Source organism: Dermochelys coriacea, chromosome 6, assembly GCF_009764565.3.
Source record: "Dermochelys coriacea isolate rDerCor1 chromosome 6, rDerCor1.pri.v4, whole genome shotgun sequence".
Lineage (NCBI taxonomy): Eukaryota > Metazoa > Chordata > Testudines > Dermochelyidae > Dermochelys > Dermochelys coriacea.
Window position 1 is genome coordinate 86,424,066 of NC_050073.1, and position 22,841 is coordinate 86,446,906.

The 22,841-nt window shown below is 45.1% G+C and overlaps 1 protein-coding gene across 21 annotated transcripts in view; it reads left to right on the top strand.

Moving 5' to 3' along the window:
* TTLL5 (tubulin tyrosine ligase like 5) overlaps positions 1-22,841 on the top strand; it is a 224,711-nt gene that overhangs the window by 120,525 nt on the left and 81,345 nt on the right. Inside the window, exon 30 of one of the 21 annotated variants that reach the window (XR_006281938.1) lies at positions 5,999-6,230. The exons of the other annotated variants lie outside the window; for them this stretch is intronic. The gene's annotated coding sequence lies outside the window, so the exon portion shown is untranslated. The remainder of the gene's footprint in view (positions 1-5,998; positions 6,231-22,841) is intronic. 21 annotated transcript variants of the gene reach the window in all.

Here is a 22,841-nt window from a genome sequence, read left to right on the forward strand (position 1 = left end):
GGATTTGGCCTATTTACCCTGAATATTTAAAGATCAATTACTTACCAAAATCCCATTATCCCATCATACCATCTGCTCCATAAACTTATCGAGTAGAATCTTAAAGCCAGATAGATCTTTTGCACCCACTGCTTCCCTTGGAAGGCTATTCCAAAACTTCACTCCTCTGATGGTTAAAAACCTTCGTCTGATTTCAAGTCTAAACTTCCTGGTGGCCAGTTTATACCCATTTGTTCTTGTGTCCACATTGGTGCTGAGGTTAAATAATTCCTCTCCCTCTCCTGTATTTATCCCTCTGATATATTTATAGAGAGCAATCATATCTCCCCTCAACCTTCTTTTAGTTAGGCTAAATAAGCCAAGCTCTTTAAGTCTCCTTTCATAAGACAAGTTTTCCATTCCTCGGATTATCCTAGTAGCCCTTCTCTGTACCTGCTCCAGTTTGAATTCATCCTTTTTAAACATGGGAGACCAGAACTGCACACAGTATTCTAGGTGAGGTCTCACCAGTGCCTTGTATAACGGTACTAAAACCTCCTTATCCCTACTGGAAATGCCTCTCCTGATGCATCCCAAAACCGCATTAGCTTTTTTCACAGCCATATCACATTGGCAGCTCATAGTCATCCTATGATCAACCAATACTCCAAGGTCCTTCTCCTCTTCCGTTACTTTTAATTGATGCGTCCCCAATTTATAACTAAAATTCTTGTTATTAATCCCTAAATGCATAACCTTACACTTCTCACTATTAAATTTCATCCTATTACTATTACTCCAGTTTACAAGGTCATCCAGATCCTCCTGTATAATATCCCGATCCTTCTCCAAATTGGCAATACCTCCCAGCTTTGTATCATCTGCAAACTTTATTAGCACACTCCCACTTTTTGTGCCAAGGTCAGTAACAAAAAGATTAAATAAGATTGGTCCCAAAACCGATCCCTGAGGAACTCCACTGGTAACCTCCCTCCAACCTGACAGTTCGCCTTTCAGTAGGACCCGTTGCAGTCTCCCCTTTAACCAATTCCTTATCCACCTTTTGATGTTCATATTGATCCTCATCTTCTCCAATTTAACTAATAAAATTCCCCATGTGGCACGGTATCAAATGCCTTACTGAAATCTAGGTAAATTAGATCCACTGCATTTCCTTTATCTAAAAGATCTGTTACTTTTTCAAAAAAGGAGATTAGGTTGGTTTGGCACGATCTACCTTTTGTAAAACCATGTTGTATTTTGTCCCATTTACCATTGACTTCAATGTCCTTAACTAATTTCTCCTTCAAAATTTTTTCCAGGACCTTGCATACTACAGATGTCAAACTAACTGGCCTGTAGTTACCCGGATCACTTTTTTTTCCTTTCTTAAAAATCGGAACTCTATTAGCAATTCTCCAATCATTCGGTACTTTTCCTGAGTTTACAGATACATTAAAAATTCTTGCTAATGGGCTTGCAATTTCAGGTGCCAATTCCTTTAATATTCTTTAAATTTATTATGGTGTCTTTAAAAAGTTTCCATTCAGCTTGCAGAGATTTTACTTTTGGTACTGTACCTTTTAATTTCTGTTTCACTAACCTCCTCATTTTTGTGTAGTTCCCCTTTCTGAAATTAAATGCTATAGTGTTGGGCTGCTGTGGAGTTTTCCCCACCACAGGGATGTTAAATTTAATTATATTATGATCACTATTATCAAGCGGGTCAAACTATATTCACCTCTTGGACCTGATCCTGTGCTCTCCATCCTTCCAGTATAGGCTCCCCCTCTCCCAAATGCTTCTCCAGTTCCTAATAAATCTAAACCCCTCCTCCCTACAATATCTAATCTATAATATCTAATCTAAATCTCTTTTGCTGCAAAGTAAGATTACTTCTCTTCCACCATCCGTGGACACAAAGAACAGCCTTCTCTTTATAACAGCTCTTAACATATTTGCATACTATTATCAGGTACATCCTCAGTCGTCTTTTCTCAAGACTAAATGCCCAGTTTTTTTTTAACTTTTTCCTCATAGGTCAGGTTTTTAAACCTTTTGTCACTTTTGCTTTCCTCTGGAATCTCCAATTTGTCTGCATCTTTTCTTAAAGTAGAATGCCGAGAACTGGACACAGTCCTCCCGCTGAGGCCTCACCAATGCCGAATAGAACAGAATAATTACCTCCCATGTCTTACATCTGAGACTCCTACTAATACACTGCAGAATATTAGCCCTTTTTGCAACTGCATCATGTTATTGACTCCTGTTTAACCTGTGATCCACTATAATCCCCAAATCCTTTTCAGCAGTATTACTGCCCAGCCAGTTACTCCCCATTTTGTAATTGTGCATTTGTTTTTTTTCTTTCCTAAGTGTAGCACTTTGCAGTTGTCTTTACTGAATTTCGTCTTGTTGATTACAGACCAGTTTTCCAATTTGTCAAGGTCATTTTGAATTCTAATCCTGTCCTCCAAAGTGCTTGCAACACCTCTTAGCTTCCACAGACTTTATAAGCATTTTCTCCACTCCATTATCCAAGCCATTCATGAAAACATTGAATGGTATCTGACCCAAGACAGACTCTTGTGGGACTCCCGTTGATATGTTCTCCCAGTTTGACACTGAGTCATTGATAACTAGTCTTGACTACAATTTTTTAGCCAGTTGTGTATCCATTTTATAGTAATTTAATCTAGACCACATTTCCCTAGTTTGCTTATGAGAATGTCTTGTTGGACAATGTTAAAAGCTTTATTAAAGTCAAGATATATCATGACTCCTGCTTCCCCTATCCATTAGGCCAGTAATCTTGTCAAAGAAGGAAATGTAGGTTGATTTGGCATGATTTGTTCTTGACAAATCCATGTTAGCTATTCCTTATTATCCTCTAAGTTATATTCTTGTATTGTCAGTGAATAAGCAAACTTGCAGCAATTGTCAGAGGAAAGCTGGAAGTGTTTGGCAGTTGTTGGCAAAATTGGTCCCAGGAATATACTAATCTTTAGAGGCATGGCTCTGATTCTTGGTATCCAGGAGGCACTTGTAGCTTTTCTTATGAGGAAGGGGGATGCATCTCCTCTTTTCCCATTTTGACTAGGGTCTAAAATGATTTAAATTTTGGAGATGTGGGGTTTTAAATTACTGTTCGCTTTCCCAGCAATCTTTGACAGCAGTTGGCTGCCTCACTGAATGCCCATGCCCCAATCTTCCCCAAAAATGACAGATAACAATACGTTCTTGAGAGACAGAGTGGATGCCAGCACTAGGCAAGCTAAGCACAGAGGGGATCAGCTCAGAATCAGTGAAGGATTATAAAAACAAGGACGATCTTCAACTGGATCCTGAGAAGAATTAAAATATGGTGAAACTGGGGGCTCTAGTGGTGATGGGAGGAAAGGCAGGTAATGGTGCTGTATTGCTGTGTGTACCGGTGATGAGGTGGTAGCACTCTACACAGGCTGGTTTAATGAGCTGAGACTTGGGGAATCCAAAGTATTAAGGCAAGATATGATGACAACCTGGATGGGGATTGAAGCAGAGTTGGGGTCAAGTTGGCTTGGGGAGCATGGCAGAGGCAGGGCGGAGGCGGCAACAGGGAGCCAAGGGGTAGAGTTTGCTATAGGTGAGCTTCCAGTTATGAGAAAGGGGAGAGTTCTGGATATCTTGGGAGCCGATATTTGGGGTGGGGACAGGGGCTGTTTTTTGTCATCTGAGACCTACTCTTTCCTGTATCCCTGTGTCTCAAGGATGAATGTGGAGTTGCTGTCTTTGAGCTGCTTGCTTTGGTGCCCCACAGTCCTGTGTGAGGAGCGGACAACTTCTCCACTGCCCAATGCCCTGTTTTGCCACATGACCAGGGCCTAACTATTTTCGCACAAGCTGGTTGCAGGCTAACTTGAAGGCTGAGGAGCCTGAACTGCACTGATCCCTCCCAGAGGAAATGTAGGGCAAGAGCAGTAGCTACTGAGTGCTACACAATAGTCCCTCAGTTCAGCCTTAGCAAACTCTGCACTGACCTTCGCACCTCCCTGGTGAGGCAGCACAGAAATGCCAGAACAGGAGCAGCCAGGCCCACTGACTCCAACACTGCATCATCTTAGCCGCCCATCTGTCAAGTTCCCCTGACCCTGTCTGTGCCTTTCCCCTTCCTAATCTCCTCCCACCCCCTCTCTGTGGGCCAGGGTAACAATGGGCTCTGTCTCTTTGCATTGCACAGCACATTCTGTCTGCTTCGCACCGCAGTCCTCACACAATTCCCTTTCTTTACACCCTAATCTCTCCACCTCCGCCTACATATGCTTCCCTCTTGTGTCTGCCAGTAGCAGGCTGTGCTACCCTCATGCCTAGGGTGGGGAAGGAAGAGTCTTTAGCACAAGGTAAATCTGGCCCAGGTTATCCTGGCGCTGTTGTCTGTGATTACTATCTATGAAGTCATTGGGAGTGGCCCCAGCTCGGTGTCCCCTGTGGATGCCTTTGTCCTGCTGCCTGCAGTGGCCAACACTGTGTTAGGAAAAATATCTCATAGAAGAGTCCCTGTCAGACAGAGAAATGTCTTGTATTAGGACAGGCACATTGTGAATCATAGGATCATAGGAATGTAGGGATAGAAGGGACCTCAAGAGGTCATCTAGTCCACCACTTGCATCAAGGCAGCCCTTGAGCTCTGATCCCACTAGAGGCTCTCTTTCTTGGAGACTTGAATCAATTAACTTTATTGACTAGGGGAGACTAGAAGTGGACTGTAGTTACTGTTTGTTACTGGGCTCCTGTTAGCTTCCCCTTGGCAGTACCCTAGCATCTCAGCCCTGGGCTTTGGCATCGGAAGAGCAGTGTGTGTCTGAAAAACCTAGGGTTTTGAACTGAACTTTCACCTTCTGTTCTCACCACACTAGGGTTGGGGGGATACTGCCTGGGCATCTGTAAACTAGAGGCAGGAGGAGCTTAAGTTGGTATGTGTAGCTACTCCATCCCTACACCATTTATGCATACATCTGCCTCCTCTACCACCACAGGCAGCCACTCACCCATATCTTGTCCTGCCCCCATGCAAACTGATGACAACCTAACTCTGGGAGCGAACTAGCTTAGTAGAGTTTGGAGATGTATGACCAGCCTTGATAGTTTGTATATTGGATAAATCACACTAGAGAAGCCTGTGATGGTAGGTCCTATTATTCGCCAGCCTACTCTGAGCCTCAGCACCATGGGTTGCCACCATCTAGAAGGAACCCTGCTTCACACAGCCTAGGTCTTGGCTCTGCCTGTCTAGAGCCTCTGGGAGAGGAAAGACAGAAAGCTCGTGACTTGCCCAGACAGTCTGAGGCCTGGCCCTGCAGCCTCGGCTCCCCAGACATTGTTGAGTCGGACTTGGCTGGCAGCTGCTGTGCTGTTGTTTTTCCCAGGTAATAAGTGAGAATAATTACAGGACCCTTTCCCGAGGCGAAGGGGGTTTGGGCCAAGTACAGTGAGCATGTAGGAGCTAGTGCTGGGGTTGTGAGCTGGAGGCAAGAGCTGAGGCCTCACAGCAGGGCAGAGTGGGGTACAAGTCAGCTTGTCTGAATGGGCCTTTGCTCTCTGCTGCTTCTGGGAGGGCTTTATAGGATTGGGAATTTGGGGGCCTCTTTCGCTGACTTGCTCTGGTTGAATAAAGCGTTGTCTCCCATTTACCCCACTTTCTCTGTTGGCCCTGAATGGTTATAGTCCCCTTTTGCAGTCTTGTTTGAGGTAATGTGGTGGGACCTCTTTCAGTACGCAACCTTCACCCCTTTGTTTCCTTCAGTGGAGGTGTTCTCATTCCCGTGTCCCCAGGGCTTAACCCTCCTGGTCACCAAGCTCTATCATGATGGAAGCTATCAGGAGGATGAAGTGGGAGATGGGATTGTGAGCAGATGGCAAATCTTTTTTTCTACTTAAGGGCCTGGGCTAGCTCACTTAGTTACCTCCACAAACTATCTTCCACCCATTCTAAACATAGGAATTGCCATCTTGGATCAAACAACTGATCCTTCTCTTTCAGTATCCTGTATGTGGAACGACCAGGACTGATGTTTCAGAGGAAGTTTCAAGAACCTTGTAATGGGCAATAATGGAATAACCTATACATAGGGGAAGCTCCTAACTAATCCTCATCAGCTAGTGGTTGGCTTATGTCTGGAAGCAGAATGGGTTAATAGTTCTTAAAATATTTTCTGTTCCAACTGTGGACATCCTCATTACTCATCAGTATCTGGTCCTTTGTTTGAATCCTGGTAAGATCTTGACTTTTATTATATGCTGTAACAGTGAGTTCCACAGGTTAATTATGCATTGTGTGAAGGTTTTCTTTTATCAGTTTTAAATTGGTTGCCTTTCAATTTCATTGAATGTCCCCTTGTTCTTGTATTATATGAGAGTAAATAGGAGTGCTCGATTTATGTTCTCTATACCTTTCATTGGAATGTCTCTCTTATGTCCACTCTTATTTGTCTCCTAAACTAAACAATCCCAACCGTTTCAGTATCCATATGGAGGCTTTATAGGCCTCTAATTGTTGTCTGACTCTATTTTTCTATAGCAGTTACTAGAACTGATGACACTACTCCAAGTGAGGGCATACCATTGAATTATATAATGACATTATAATATTTTTTCAGCATTATTTTCCATCCCATTGCTTATGCATCCTCAGATCTTGTTGGCTTTATCCATTGCTACACACTGAGCTGCCCACAATGATATCCAGGTCTTTAGCTTTGATGGTTGCAGTTAAAGTAAAACTCAGCAACATATATGGACTTTTCATTCTGAAATAGGTACATCCTATTTCTCTTACTCCAATCATCTCCTGTCCATGTCTCTCGGCTACCATTCCTGGGTATGTTCCCCTGGCTAAGTGGCTAACTTCACAGGTACTGTTGTTTTTTTGCTCCCTCGTATTTAACTTGACATAGGGGTATTTAAATAGCTACTGTCAGACACTACACTATCTTGTAGCTCCTTTCTTTCTCCTTGCTCTCCCTGGGTTTTATTCAAATGTCCTGTGGGGTTAGAGAAATTGCACATTACGAAGTGTTATCTGGGTCTCTCTTCTTCCTTCCACATGACTAAACCTCTCATTCAGTACAATATGGTGCTTGTAGGGTTAATGTCCTGAGCTCCCATGTGAGTTTTACTGTTGTGGGGGAGCCCAGCTGTTCAGTTTAATGCTCTTGAGGAAGGAGGGGGCCCTAGCATTTGGCACTCAGAGGTTTAATGTCCAGAGCAGCCTTTCGTCCCGGGTGAGTACTGAAAGGGTTACAAGGGAGCCGTGGCTGTTTCTTTGAGCGATTTGGAAAGGACGGGCCTCAGACAGCTTGGCAGGAACCTGGGGCCTGTTTTTTCCAGCCCAGCCCTTCCTTCTGCATGGAGCTGTCAGGGAATCCCACGAATGTCTGGCTTCTCCCCCTTCCTCTTTTTTTTTTTTTTTTTTTTTTTTTCCCCCCCCAAGCAGTATTTTTATCCATCCTTGGCTCTTCCCCGTACAGGAACCTGGAGTCTTATCTGTTGCTCAGTCTTGCAGGTAGTAAGGTGGGAATGAAATCCATGATGCTGTGCTATAGCTGGTGGAATTAATTTTGAGCTAATTTTAACCGTGAAAGTGAGAAGGGTACCAGGAAGTTTCCCAGAGGAGAGTCCTTTTATGCATCACTTTCAGGGCATAACCACTTAGCTCAAGAACAAAAAGATTCAGGGGCTCATCTCTGAACTGTGCCATTCCTACAGCACAAAAAGAGGCACTGAAATATTAGAGCTGCGTTTTCTGCATTTCCCCACCTTTTTGTAGAAATGGAGACACCTATCTATAACCTAGGCTTGGAGGGATGAGGCAGGTCAGCTACTTTCCCTCCACTGGCCTGAGACTCTCCAGGAGTGTCCTGAGATGGAATTCAGTGTGAACATTTTGGAGATTTCCAGATCTGCACTGTCTCAAGAAGAAATGAGGGAGCCTCCTGGGGAAAGGAACAGATGGCTCAGTGCTAGGTGTGTTTTGAAATGCAAGAGAAGGGGGTTCAGTTACGGCAGGAGACAGGCGTATGAGCAGCTATGCTCAAGGCCCCCGGTTTTTTACAGATGGAAACCTAGTTGAAGATGGATTGAGATAGGATTATCTTCGGTCTCCCAGAAAATCTCTTTCAGGAGAATGTGGAGAATCCAGAGGTTCTATGTAGGGTGGCACTATATAAGACAGCCCTCATGAGGGACAGTCCCCACACAACTGTCCCTGAAGTCAGCTGCCAATGAAGCTGGACAGAGGGGCCCTGGAGTCTGGCTGAGATGAGGGGAGAGATCTCATTCAAATAGGACTTCAGTAACCAAGCAAGAGTGCCAGATCAGGAGGTAGCACAAGGGCCTCCAACTCCCCTGACGGAGGGAAATCCCTCCTTCCCATCAGGCCTCTCCTCTGGGCTACTCTTCTTGGACAGTGGAGTTTCCACCACAGCCTGACTGCTAAGCCAGTGCATGCTCACATTTTCCATCCAGCCCAGGGTCATGCTTTGGCTTGGCTTTTCCCAGGATGAGCACAGCATTCACAGTTTGGTGTTCTTATCCTGTGATATAAACAAGACTCCCCTGCCAAAAGCATGAATTGTAGAAAGAAACCCATTTCCTGTCCCTGAAAGCCTTGGTGTTGTCCCCCTCTCCCCCTTCTCCTCTCTGAGGGTCCCCCAGAGCTCTGCACCAGGGAATCAGGCTTTGCTGCTTTACTTTCCCAAGTGCTTTATGTCCAGGGGAGAGTTTTGCAGCTGATGCTGGAGTTTGAGTTGTATGTTGTTGGCACCATGACAGCCTGTTATTCTCCAGGGCTTCTCTGGGCTGCAGGTATCAATCAGCAGCTGTTTGTGATCCATGCAAGGCTCCAGCATTTAACAAAAACCTCTTTTAAAAAGAGGGGGAAAACCTTTTAAAAAAAAAAAAAAAAACAAACCAGGGAGTGTTTCAGTTTTTCCAACATGTGGTGACAGCTTCGCCTAGAGACCCTCTTCAGAAAGCTGTTGGCCCAAGCTCGTGAAGCCTAAGCATGCTGTTTAATATTAGGGAGATAGGAAGACTAGCACCCTCCTCTGACAGCCAAATTTTTTTATGAAGTGTTGAGAGTTGTTACGGTTAGTAACACTGGTGCTAAATACTGTTTTCAATATTTCCCAGGTAGTTTCTAGTGCTGTCCTGAAACTAAGAATAGCTGGCCAGTTTGTGCAAAGTGCAAGGGGTCAGAGTATTTAGGCAGTGGGCAGAGCCAGGAGTCTAAGGAGGCCAAGTGACTTGGGTTGTATGCCAAATGGCTTGGGTGGTCTACCAAGGGCCCATTAAAGTGACTCCGATATAGTATGGAAGCAGCATAGTCCCTGTAATGTGTCAGGGGTAGGGTAAGGGTAATGTGGAAATATTGGTCTCCAGAACCCCATATTAAGTGCAGATAGCTTTGTGATTCTAGTCCCACACAACTGTGGATTCATGAAAGCAAGGTGAGGTAAAGTTGAGGTGTTACAATTTCCACTTACCATTGCACTGGATTCACAGAACTTGAATTAATAATATCTTTGCTCTCCGAGTCCATAGCAAGCCAAGCTGGCAGATGCCATGCTCGCCAAACTGCTACATGTCTACTGAAGTTCAATAACTGTAGTTAAGCAACTAAGGATATGTCTACATACAGATGCTACCGTGGCACAACTACAGCACTCTAGTGTCACTGGAGTGCCATAGTGTTAACATTTGTTACAGTGATGGAAGGGGTTTTTCTGTCACTGTAGTTAATCCTCCCCCTCAAGAGGCAGTAGCTAGGCTGATGCTAGACTTCTTCCGTCGACCTAGAAGCGTCTACAGCAAGGATTAGGTCGGTTTAACTACATCTCTCAGGAGTGTGAATTTTTCACACCCCTGAGCAACATACCTAGATTGACCTAAGATTTCGGTGTAGATCAGGCCTAAGTAATAGTGGCTACAACACAGTGAAGCTCAACATTCTTGAGGGAGGAATTATACCAGATACTAACCCTGTGTCATTGACCTTTAGAAAGGGGGATTTTAGAATGAAAGAGCTGCTGAACACATTAGAGAGTTAGTGTTAGCTGTTAATGTCCATGATGTTGCATGGCTTTTATAGTTAAATCTGAGTTCTTATCTGGCTCAGTAGCAATCTTCTCCTGTCCTCTCCATCTCTTGCCATCTGACATGGTGGACCTAATAGAAGGTGGGGATTTAAAAAGTTCATATCTGGCAATACATAGATTATGATGTTCAGAATGTGGGTGGGGGTCACCACTAGGGGCATGGCTTATGTGGCCTTTACCCCCAGTACTCCTAGAGAGCAGGAGTCTCTACGTAATTTCTTGCTGCTGGAAAAAGCTTAGCAGGCTAATCTGTTTCTCTGTGAAGTGTGCAGCATGTCTGAGGTATGAACATCTTCAAAGCTGGCAATGAAAGTTGCTTCAAAATTCAGCTGTGAGAAGTCCTGGTCTCTAGAATATCTGAGGAGAAGACTGCTTCAAGTGTGGACTAATCTACTTTCTCCTTAATGTAGAGAATAAAGGGGAAGAAGAGTAAGAAAAGACATGTCTGCTCCCCTTCATTTCACTCAGGATCCTAAAAGAAATTGAAGGTGCTCAGGTTTGAACATGGATAAACTTTGAGGGACTCGTTGGAGTCACTGGAGGTTGGTGCAGTGTGAGGTCTGTGCTTTAATTGTCATGAGGACTGAGAACAAATAATGAGAAATGCACATTCACTCTGCTGTAGACGTGGAGTTCATAGGAGCTGTTAGAGATTCCAAGTCCTCAACTAATCAAACTGATATCAAGAGATTCAGAGATCATTCACCTTTGAGATTTCAAGTGTGAAAAATGGTTGGGAGTCTTAAAATGGGTGAGAGTCTTTGACTTTTGCTATACAGGACAGCAGGTGAATCATAATGGTATCTTCATATCTAAACTAATTTGTGAATAAGGGTCTTTCTGAAACTTATGGCTTCTTGCCACTATGGCACCATTTGCTGGACTTAAAATGAGACCTTTGCAGTGCTGGTTAAAGACAAAGTACTAGTCGTAGCATGATGACTTGATTTCCTCTGGTTGTCTCTGGAAAGATGTAAAACAGTGGTGGGCAATGTGCTGGCCACCGGTTCCCACAGCTCCCATTGGCCAAGAATGGCAAACCGCAGCCACTAGGAGCTTCCGGGAGCCATGCCTGTGGGTAGTCAACATCAGCAAAATGTCTTGCAGCCCGCAATCAGATTACCCTGATGGGCCGCAGGTTGTCCATCACTGGTCTAGGACTATATGTTGTGTTGGGCAAAACCTTAATATATAGTATATTAGAACCTCTGAGTTGCGATCACCATAGTTACAAACTGACCAGTCAACCACACACCTCAATTGGAACTGGAAGTACACAATCAGGCAGCAGCAGAGACAGGGTAAAAAAGGGGGGGGGGGAGGCAAATACAGTATAGTACTGTTAAATGTAAACTACTTAAAAAAAAAAAAAAAAAAAGGGAAAGCAGCATTTTTCTTCTGCATAGTAAAGTTCCAAAACTTTATTAAGTCAATGTTCACTTGTAAACTTTTGAAAAAAATGTTTTGTTCAGTTATGGACATTTCAAAATTATGAACACCCTCCATTCCCGAGGTGTTCATAACTCTGAGGTTCTAGAGTAGAACCTTTCAAAAATTTACAGCTGAAGATTGACTTAATAGAACTTTGAAACTTTACTATGCAGAAGAAAAATGTTGCTTTTAACTATCTTAATTTTAAATGAAAGAAGCACAAAAACAATTTTCTTACCTTATCAAATCTTTTTTTAAACTTTTCCTTTATTTTTTAGTAGTTTACATTTAACACAATACTGTACTATACAGTATTTGTGTTTTTTGTCTCTGCCTGATTGAATACTTCCAGTTCCAAATGAGGTGTGTGGTTGACCAGTCAGTTCGTATTTCTGGTGTTCGTAACTCTGAGGTTTTACTGTATGTGCTATGCATTGGGTGGAGTTTCATGCAGTCTATTTCTATCAGCTGTGAGAGTAACATGCTTTGGGCACTAGTTGTGGAGTTCAATTTGTCCATCACACAACTGATACTCTTTTGGCTCCTCTGATATCCAAGGTTGCATAAATTCATTGGAGCTGAGGGTGATTTGAATGGCCTTTGAAGACTTTCCTCCCCCAATCAGGAACAAATCAGGCCAACGACAACAAAGCCAGGTATTAGGTGACCTGGTGCAGAGAATTTACTTTTATTCACTGCTGGAAAAAGTGTATTTAGCAGATCTAATCCCAAGCACTTCGAATTCTCAAAGAGAGAGCACTTGAACAGATTTCAGCTGGAAGTACACAACCCCATGCAAGTGGTTTCTTCAAGGACTGTGATCACCTCATTCTCTTTTACAGATGAAGTGCACTATAAATAGACCCTTTTGTAATGGCAGAATGTGCAGTATCTTCTTTGTTCCAGGAGAGGGTGAGATCTGGCTCTCTGATGGATGCTTTCCTCCTAGACCTGAGTCAAAAGTTCCTATATGCATTCTTTTCCATCTGCTTCCAAAAGTCATCAGAAAGGTCAAATGTGACAGAGCTCATCTGCTATTAATAGCTCCAACTTGAGGTCATCAGTTTGAGTTTTCAGATCACCTGACCATAATATCGAACCCTTCCATTCTGATACCAGGTATTCCAGATGTCCTGTTATAAGATTGCAGTTGGGTTCTCCATCTAAATCTGAAATTGCCAATTGTATGTACAGGAACTTGTTGATCACTGATTGTTTTTACTGCTCTCTCTAAGTTAAATTTATCTTTCTGCAGACTTCAGGAAAGATCTATGGCTTAAAGTGGAAGAGGTATTCAGTTAGTAACTCTTGGCAGGGTAATGCTCCATTACTATCCGTAAATCTTGGATTATTTGAATCTATCTCAAGCAGTTTGGATTGTCCTTTACTGTTAATCCATCTGACAGTCATTTCAACTTTTCTTTCTCTCTTTCAGGGATCTTCTCTCTTTGCACATTCTGTTTTCAAAAGGTTTTTGTAATGTCTGAGTCATTTTTCCAATTATCGGGAGGTAGCCATGTTAGTCTGTATCCACAAAACAACAAGGAGTCCAGTGGCACTTTAAATACTAACGGATTTATTTGGGCATAAGCTTTTGTGAGTAAAAAAAACCCTGAAGAACCATCTGAAGAAGTGGGGTTTTTTTTACCCACGAAAGCTTATGCCCAAATAAATCTGATAGTCTTTAAAGTGCCACCGGACTCCTTGTTGTTTTTCCAATTGTTTGTGAAACTCCATCTTCCTGCCAATAGATTACATAGGTTAAATATGAAAAGGACCTGTAGTAGTTATTTAAAGAGAACTAAACATATACACAAATCTCTTTGATTATGAAGCATAAGGGGGATAAGTCATGAATCAGCGTTCACATCACACTCCCTGTCAGTACTCGGCCCAAACCAGGGAAGCTAATGATCCAACCCGTGGACCAAATTTGATGATGAATCCTAGTCACATACCACCTGAGGCATGTTACGCATACACTAAGACAGGTGTTCTCAAACTGGGGGTTGGGACCCCTCGGGGGTCACAAGGTTGTTACAGGAGGGGTCACAAGCTGTCAACCTCCACCCCAAACCCTGCTTGCTTTCAGCATTTATAATGGTGTTAAATATATTTAAAAGTGTGTTTAATTTATTGGGAGGGGGTCACACTCGGAGGCTTGCTATGTGAAAGGGTTCACCAGTAAAAAAGTTTGAGACCCACTGTACGAAGAAGACTAATGAAATAGGCGACAGTGTAATATGGGGGTCTTTATCTGTTAATGCCCCGTGAGGCATGATGGGGAGCTACACTAGTCTGGTTCCTTTTACCTCCTCATCCTCCCCTATGCCATCACACCCAATCTGTGAAGTTCTTGTTAAGGACTGACCCCACTTCCAGCTGGGTCTTCAATAGTCTGTCTTTAGCCCCCATGGGAACCACAGAACTTACACTTCCCCATTATCCTAATCAGCTCTAGTTCTCCTCCATTTAGGAGCTCCTTCTCAGAGAGTGTCTTTTACAGCAGTGTAGACCAACAGCTTGCCTGAGTCAGCTGCCTCAGGCTTGGACTTCAGGGCTAAAAACTGCAGTGTTGAAGTTCTGGCTCAGGCTGGAGACTGGGCTCTGAGACCTACACCCTTCCTCCTCCCACAGGGCTTCTGAGCCCAGGCTCCAGCCTGAGCTCAAACACCTACACTGCAGTTTATAGCCTTCAGCCTGAGCCCTGTGAGCCCAAGTCATTTGACCCAGGCTCTGAAACTCAGTGTTGTGGGGTTTTTTTTATTGCAGTGTAGACATACCCTAAGAGTCCCAGGCTGGGGTATGTAGGGGAACCCAGGCCTACCAACTCCACTGGTTTGCAGCCCAGGGGCCCTTATTTGGAACTGCCAGAATCAGTCCTTCTCAGTCCCTTGCTGTTCTCTGAGCTACTTCCTACCTTTGTAATCTTCCCCATCTTCTTTAGTGTGATGACTTGTCTGGCAGTTCCTCACCAGTTTGCTGGAGGGATCCTCTCTCTGCAATCCCTCCATCTCTCTGGCAGCCATCCCATCGTCCTGTCTGGCAGCCCTTTTATATTTTTATGCTGTGGGTCTGCCAATCAGCTCTGACTGAGCAAGCGGGCATTAGTTGTGTTAACCCTGTGGCTGCTGAACCAGCATGGGGTAGAGAGACCCCATGACAGGCAGGAAGACCATCTGTGCTCAGAGACCATCTGAGTGGATCAAATTGCATATGTAAATTTATTGAGATCTTTTGGGGGTGTCAATACCTGAAAATATCAACAGATTCACTGGGTCTGGCATTTCAGAGGAATATCTCTATTATGGAAAATTAGAAGGCTGTTATTTGAGCTTGATTAATTGTTCACATGCAACTCTCTGGAGTATCCCGAGAAGCTTTCACTGGGCAAGTTTTACGTTATGGTCAGCATCCTTTAGCTCAATAAACTTAACCTTAAGTTGCTCTACTTAGTTCCACAGTGTCCCAGATTGTTTGCATATCTTTTATCAACATCCCACTTGGCCTTGAGGCATGTAGTTGTATGTTATACAGTGCACATGGCACAATATACTAGATAGCTCCTGTCACAATGAACTGCTGCTGGCCTTGTAACCCCATTACTCACCTTTTCTCTATTTGAGATCCTACCTCTTGACACTCTGTGACTGTTAGGATCTTTAGAAAGTCACAGGCATGTCCCATGTTACCAAGCTTCTCCTTTTAGCAAATGGCACCACCGTTCCGCTCAAGCCACCTACAAACCATCTTCCAGTCACCAGCTCCGTACTTCCTCATTACACGCCCCAGGCAATCCTAGTCAGTAATATCATCATTCCTAGCCTTTGATAGAAATCTGTTAACAGGCTTTAGGAGCTTTGCTGAAGCATGGTTACAGGGGTCTGTATAGATGTGGCCTTTGTGAATGCATCTCAGACACACACTCCACACCATTATAATCCCTGTCTGATGCACTGTAGACTTATCTACATTGAGAGGAAACTCCTGGAGTGTTATAACTATAAAAAATAGGTGGGTTTGCAAGGGTTTAGCATCTCCAACCACAACTATGATGTATCCGCACACAGCACAGCACGATTGCTGTACCAGTGCTTGCTGGGATTCCTGCAACACCTATCCTATAGTACCCATCTCTGCTTCTGGGTGCAGGAGCTTCTAAGCAATTTCCTTTAAGTGTTATGGGGAACTATCCTATGTTGGACCTAGGAAGGGAGATTGAATACCTTGAATAAAACTTTTTCATTTACAACAATTGATTCCAATGAGAAATGCTGCCTTGATTCCATTGGTACCTGGCCATAAGTGTAGCTGCTGCTCAGTCATTAAAAAGTACAAAATGTTTATCAAATTCAAAAATGCAAACAAATGAAGGCCCAATCCAAACTCATTCAGTCTGGAAACAATCACATGTACACCTCGAATCGAGCAGCTTTAACTCATTCTACTCCACAGTCCTTAGTCCTTCGTCCTTATCACATTCTGGGGGAAAAGCTGGACACAGTGGCGTGGAGCTGGAATGACTAGCTGAACTGTGGCAACAACAACTCTTGCCTTCCTGCCCGCATTAGGGAGAGACCGTTGTAAATAATGTGATGCTAGTTCAGTAGGACTGAAACTAAAACCTGACCTCTAGGTGTTATGAATTAAACCCGGCGCTTGCACTCCCCACCTCCTGGCTGGCAGTTGTGTGTAGAGGAACTGGTATTGTACAAGCAACTGGAAGTTCAAGATGTTCCTAGGAACAGTTTTGTGCACTTCTATCACCTAGTCTAGGCAGGGACTAAGAGGGGTAACATTTAATGAAGATAATCCTGGACAAGTGAGGCTGGGACTTGAGCATGTCCTAGCTCATGCTAGTTCTCCATGTCACTCTGGGTACTAGCTTAGGATTCACCCCTCCTCCTCACTCTGTAGTGACAGGCCATCTTTGTTGTCAGACCCAACAGTTTGCTAGAGGACACTGGCTGCCACCCAACTCATTGTGGCAGTTCTGGGCCTTGACATCTCATTTTTGCAGAAACATGAACAGAGAACCTGCAATGAGTATGCACTATTTTGGTCCATCACTAGGGCTGCTTGGTCAGCATGCACATTGTTGCCTGCTGAGAGAAGTAAGGAAGAGGGAGACAACAGAGTGATTTGGGGCTCTGACATAATTTTTCACTCCACCACCTGCTCTGGAACTGGCTGCAGGGCTGCCAAACATGCTGAAATGGTTAAGTGTACCAACTCGTAGGGAAGCTGAAGGGGAGGAGTGGCTCCTGCCTGATGGGTTTTCAAAGGGAGCTGGGTCTTTTGAAGTTTTGTTTTAGCAGCTGCCAGGTATGTTGCCTCAATCTCGTGCAGTGCTTCTGCCCCCAGTCTTCCTGTTTCACATACTTCAATGCACGTGCTTGGAGGGAGGGGGAATAGGAGAAAACAATTAACCAAAGGTTTTAGTGCTAGAACTAGCGCTTGCTATTACATTTGCACACTTTGGCTCAGGGCCTCTTATGCCACTCTTGTCTGTGAAGCACCCTGCGCACAATTGACCCTATAAAAGTAGTAGACAATTTAGTTGTCTTTGGTATTTTTAATGCTTCCTACCCAGTGTTCCACCTTCTCTGCTGCCTCCCCCAAGTCTGTGTAGTAATTTTAATAATTTACATTGCTATAGCCACCTGAGTGGGAAAGAGACTTACAACTACTAAGGGTATGTGTATGCTACGAAATTAGGTCGAATTTATAGAAGTCAGTTTTGTAGAAAGTCGAGTGTGTGTCCCCACACAAATGCTCTAAGTGCATGTAGTCGACTTCCAGAACTTTGCACTGTGGGTAGCTATCCCACAGTTCCTGCAGTCTCCACCACCCATTTGAATTCTGGGTAGAAATCCCAGTGCCTGATGGGGCTAAAACATTGTCGCAGGTGGTTCTGGGTACATATCGTCAGGCCCCCCTTCCCTTCCTCCCGCCGTTAAAGCAAGGGCAGACACGTTTTGCGCCTTTATTCTTGAGTTACCTGTGCAGACGCCATACCACGGCAAGCATGGAGCCTGCTCAGCTAACCGTCACCGTGTGTCTCCTGGGTGCTGGCGGACGTAGTACTGCATTGCTACACAGCAGCAGTTTATTGCCTTTTGGCAGCAGACAGTGCAGTATGACTGGTAGCCGTCATCGACGTAGTCCTTGGTGCTCTTTTAACCGGGCACTTGGGCAAACATGGGAGTGACTCAGTCAGGTCATTTGCCTTGTTTCATCTCATGGCAATTGAGTCCTACGGACAGTGCACTGTCTTTTAATCTGCAGCTAGCAGAAGACGATGGCCAGTAGTCATACTGCACCGTCTTCTGCTGAGCACCCAGGAGATGACGATGGCTAGCGGTCGTACTGCACAGTCTGCTGCCAGCAAGATGTATAAAGATAGATGAAGTGGCTCAAAACAAGAAATAGACCAGATTTGTTTTGTATTCATTTTCTCCTCCCTCCCTCCCCCCCTCTGTGAAATAAACGGCCTGCTAAACCCAGTTTTGAGTTCTATCCTTGAGGTTTTGAGTTCTATCCTTGAAGGGGCCATTCAGTTTCTCGCAAAGCCACCCCCTTTGTTGATTTTAATTCCCTGTAAGCCAACCCTGTAAGCCATGTTGTCAGTCGCCCCTCCCTCCGTCAGGGCAACAGCAGACAATTGTTCCGTGCCTTTTTTCTGTGCAGACGCCATACCACGGCAAGTATGGAGTCCGCTCAGATCACTTTGGCAATTAGGAGCACATTAAACACCACACGCGTTATCCAGCAGTATATGCAGCACCAGAACCTGGCAAAGTGAAACCGGGCGAGTAGGCAACGTCAGCGCGGTTATGAGAGTGATGAGGACATGGACACAGACTTCTCTCAAATCACGTGCCCTGGCAATGTGGGCATCATGGTGCTAATGGGGCAGGCTCATGTGGTGGAACGCCGATTCTGGGCCCGGGAAACAAGCACAGACTGGTCGGACTGCATAGTGTTGCAGGTCTGGGACGATTCCCAGTGGCTGCAAACTTTGGCATGAGTAAGGGCACTTTCATGGAACTTTGACTTGCTTTCCCCTGCCCTGAGGCGCAAGAATATCAAGATGAGAGCAGCCCTCACAGTTGAGAAGCGAGTGGCAATAGCTCTGTGGAAGCTTGCAATGCCAGACAGCTACCAGTCAGTCGGGAATCAATTTGGAGTGGGCAAATCTATTGTGGGGGCTGCTGTGATGCAAATAGCCAACACAATCAAAGATCTGCTGATATCAAGGGTAGTGACCCTGGGAAATGTGCAGGTCATAGTGGATGGCTTTGCTGCAATGGGATTCCCTAAGTGTGGTGGGGCCATAGACGGAACCCATATCCCTATCTTGGCACCGAAGCACCAAGCCAGCGAGTACATAAACCACAAGGGGTACTTTTTTCAATAGTACTGCAAGCACTGGTGGATCACAAGGGACATTTCACCAACATCAACATGGGATGGCTGGGAAAGGTACATGATGCTCAACCAAAGTTCCTGAAGATGCTGTTTCAAAAGCTGCAGGAAGGGACTTTCTTCCCAGACCAGAAAATAATCATTGGAATGTTGAAATGTCTATAGTTATTCTTGAGGACCCAGCCTACCTCTTAATGCCATAGCTCATGAAGCCATACATAGGCAGCCTGGAGAGTAGTCAGGAGCTGTTCAACTACAGGCTGAGCAAGTGCAGAATGGTGGTAGAATGTGCATTTGGATGTTTAAAAGCGCGCTGGCGCAGTTTACTGACTCGGTTAGACCTCAGCGAAACCAATATTCCCACTGTTATTACTGCTTGCTGTGCACTCCACAATATCTGTGAGAGTAAGGGGGAGACGTTTATGGCAGGGTGGGAGGTTGAGGCAAATCGCCTGGCTGCTGGTTATGCACAGCCAGACACCAGGGCGGTTAGAAGAGCACAGGAGGGTGCAGTGCGCATCAGAGAAGCTTTAAAAACCAGTTTCATGACTGGCCAGGCTACGGTGTGAAAGTTCTGTTTGTTTCTCCTTGATGAAACCCCCCGCCCCTTGTCTCACTCTACTTCCCTGTAAGCTAACCATCCTCCCCACCTCCCTTCGATCACCACTTACAGAGGCAATAAAGTCATTGTTGCTTCACATTCATGCATTCTTTATCCCCCTATTTGTGTGATGAATTAATAATTACCAACGTAGCCCAGGAGGGGTGGTGGAGGAGGGAAGGACAAGGCCACACAGCACTTTAAAAGTTTAAAACTTATTGAATTCCAGCCTTCTGTTACTTGGACAATCCTCTGGGGTGGAGTGGCTTGGTGGCCAGAGGCCCCCCCACCGCGTTCTTGGGCATCTGGGTGAGGAGGCTATGGAACTTGGGGGGAGGAGGGTGGTTGGTCACACAGGGCTGTAGCAGCGGTCTGTGCTCCTGCTGCCTTTCCTGCAGCTCAACCATATGCTGGAGCATATTAGTTTGATCCTCCAGCAGCCTCAGCATTGAATCCTGCCTCCTCTCATCATGCTGCCGCCACCTTTTAGCTTCAGCCCTCTCTTCAGCCCGCCACTTACTCTCTTCAGCCCGCCACCTCTCCTCCCGGTCATTTTGTGCTTTCCTGCACTCTGATGTCTGCCTCCATGCATTCGTCTATGCTCTGTCAGTGTGGGAGGACAGCATGAGCTCAGAGAACATTTCATCGCGAGTGCGTTTTTTTTTTTTCGCCTTCTAATCTTCGCTAGCCTCTGGTAAGGAGAAGATCCTGTGATCCTTGAAACATATGCAGCTGGTGGCGGGAAAAAAAGGGACAGTGGTATTTGAAAAGACACATTTTATAGAATAATAGGTACACTCTTTCACGGTAAACCTTGCTGTTAACATTACATACATAGCGCATGTGCTTTCGTTAAAAGGTCACATTTTCCCTCTCCACACCGCATGGCTAATAGCGGGGAACATTTCTGTTCAGCCACAGGCAAACAGCCCAGCAGGAACGGGCACCTCTGAATGTCTCTGTAAGAAAAGCACCCTATTTCAACTACGTGACCATGAATGATATCACTCTCCTGAGGATAACACAGAGAGATAAAGAACGGATGTTGTTTGAACACCAGCAAACATACACTGCAATGCTTTGTTCTACAATGATTCCCGAGTATGTGCTACTGGCCTGGAGTGGTAAAGTGTCCTATCATGGTGGATGGAATAAGGCTGCCCTCCCCAGAAACCTTTTGCAAAGGCTTTGGGAGTATACCCAGGAGAGCCACGAATGCCAGGGCAAATTAATCATTAAACATGCTTGCTTTTAAACCATGTATAGTATTTTAAAAGGTACGCTCACCAGAGGTCCCTTCTCTGCCTGGTGGGTCTGGGAGACAGCCTTGGGTGGGTTCGGGGAGTACTGGCTCCAGGTCCAGGGTGAGAAACAGTTCCTGGCTGTCAGGAAAACCAGTTTCTCTGCTTGTTTGCGGTGAGCTATCTACAACCTCATCGCCATCATCTTTCTCATCCGCAAAACCTGCTTCCATGTTGCCTCCATCTCCATTGAAGGAGTCAAACAACACGGCTGGGGTAGTGATGGCTGAACCCCCTAAAATGTCATGCAGCTCATCATAGAAGCGGCATGTTTTGGGCTGTGACCCGGAGCGGCCGTTTGCCTCTCTGGTTTTCTGGTAGGCTTGCCTCAGCTCCTTAAGTTTCACACGGCACTGCTTTGGGTCCCTGTTATGGCCTCTGTCCTTCATGCCCTGGGAGATTTTGCCAAATGTTTTGGCATTTCAAAAACTGGAACGTAGTTCTGATAGCAGGGATTCCTCTCCCCATACAGCGATCAGATCCCGTACCTCCCGTTCGGTCCATGCTGGAGCTCTTTTGCGATTCTGGGACTCCATCATGGTCACCTCTGCTAATGAGCTCTGCATGGTCACCTGCAGCTTGCCACACTGGCCAAACAGGAAATTGAAATTCAAAAGTTCGCGGACCTTTTCCTGTCTACCTGGTCAGTGCATCTGAGTTGAGAGTGCTGTCCAGAGCAGTCACAATGGAGCACTCTGGGATAGCTCCCGAAGGTCAATACCATCTAATTGCGTCCACAGTACCCCAAATTCGACCCAGCAAAACTGATTTCAGCGTTAATCCCCTTGTTGGGGGTGGAGTAAGGAAATCAATTTTAAGAGCCCTTTAAGTTGAAAAAAAGGGCTTCGTCATGTGAACGCATGCAGGGTTACATCAATTTAACACTGCTAAATTCGACCTCAATGCCTAGTGTAGACCAGGGCTCAGCCTCACAACCCCATGTGAGCATGGAGTGTGGAGGGGTCAGTATCATTATGCCCAATATAGAGAGAAGAAACTTAGATACAGAAAGGTGCAGTGACTTGCTCAAGGCCACACACTGAGTTTGTCAGAGCAGGGTATAGAAAACAGGAGTACTGACTCCCCATCCTCTGGTCTAACCAACAGAGGTACTCAGTTAAATAAAGTACAGGTGCTTTTCCCTCCCTCCACTCAGCAAATTAAGTGTCTTCAATGAGACACTGTAGATGCCACCCACTTGCCTCAGTCTATTTCAGTGGGCCCAGTCAGTCCTCCACATTTCCTTCTAGTTTTCCACAGGAGCCTTGGCTCTCTGGAAATGCCATATGCCTTGTTGGGTGTTGCAAGGGAAAGAGGAAGATGGAACTACAGTGGGAAGTTGGATATTTGCAGAGCAGCCCTAGAGTGGAGTGGGGATTAGTTTCTGTATAGTCCTTAAAATAAAAGAAGGGCAAGCAGACCTAAGGCATCAATAACCAAGGGAGTCTCCTCTGGCAAAAGGCCAGGCCTCTAGTTATGATCCCTAAGGACAAGGTGCCAGAAACTGTAGAGATCTCTGTTCCACTCCTCTTGGAGACCATGCTCTGTTCAGATGGGGCTTTAAAATAAATAGAACCACCTTTCCACTCCCTCACAATTCCCAGTGGCCAGTCCAGACATGTCACCACCAGCCTCAGATGCTTCTGGGAATGGAGGGGACAGATGCTTACAAAGTACCAACAGATTGAGGAAGGGGGAGGCTGGCAATTCTAGCCTCTGATGTTCATTGAGGAGAATTTTTAATATAGTTTTCTCTTCTGGCACCAAGGGCTATTTAGTAGGAAGCTACAGTGGCAATGCTGTAGTTCAGATTGAATTTCCCATTCCATTTTAAAGCTTTTTTGATCCTACGTCCCTAATTTCACCAAAATGTAACCAGTCTGCCTGTCAGCTGCTCTGCAGGTTTGTTTCAGCAGGTTTGTTTCTCTGTAAAGTGTGATTTTCTTCAAATTAGGTGCCTTCTAGCTC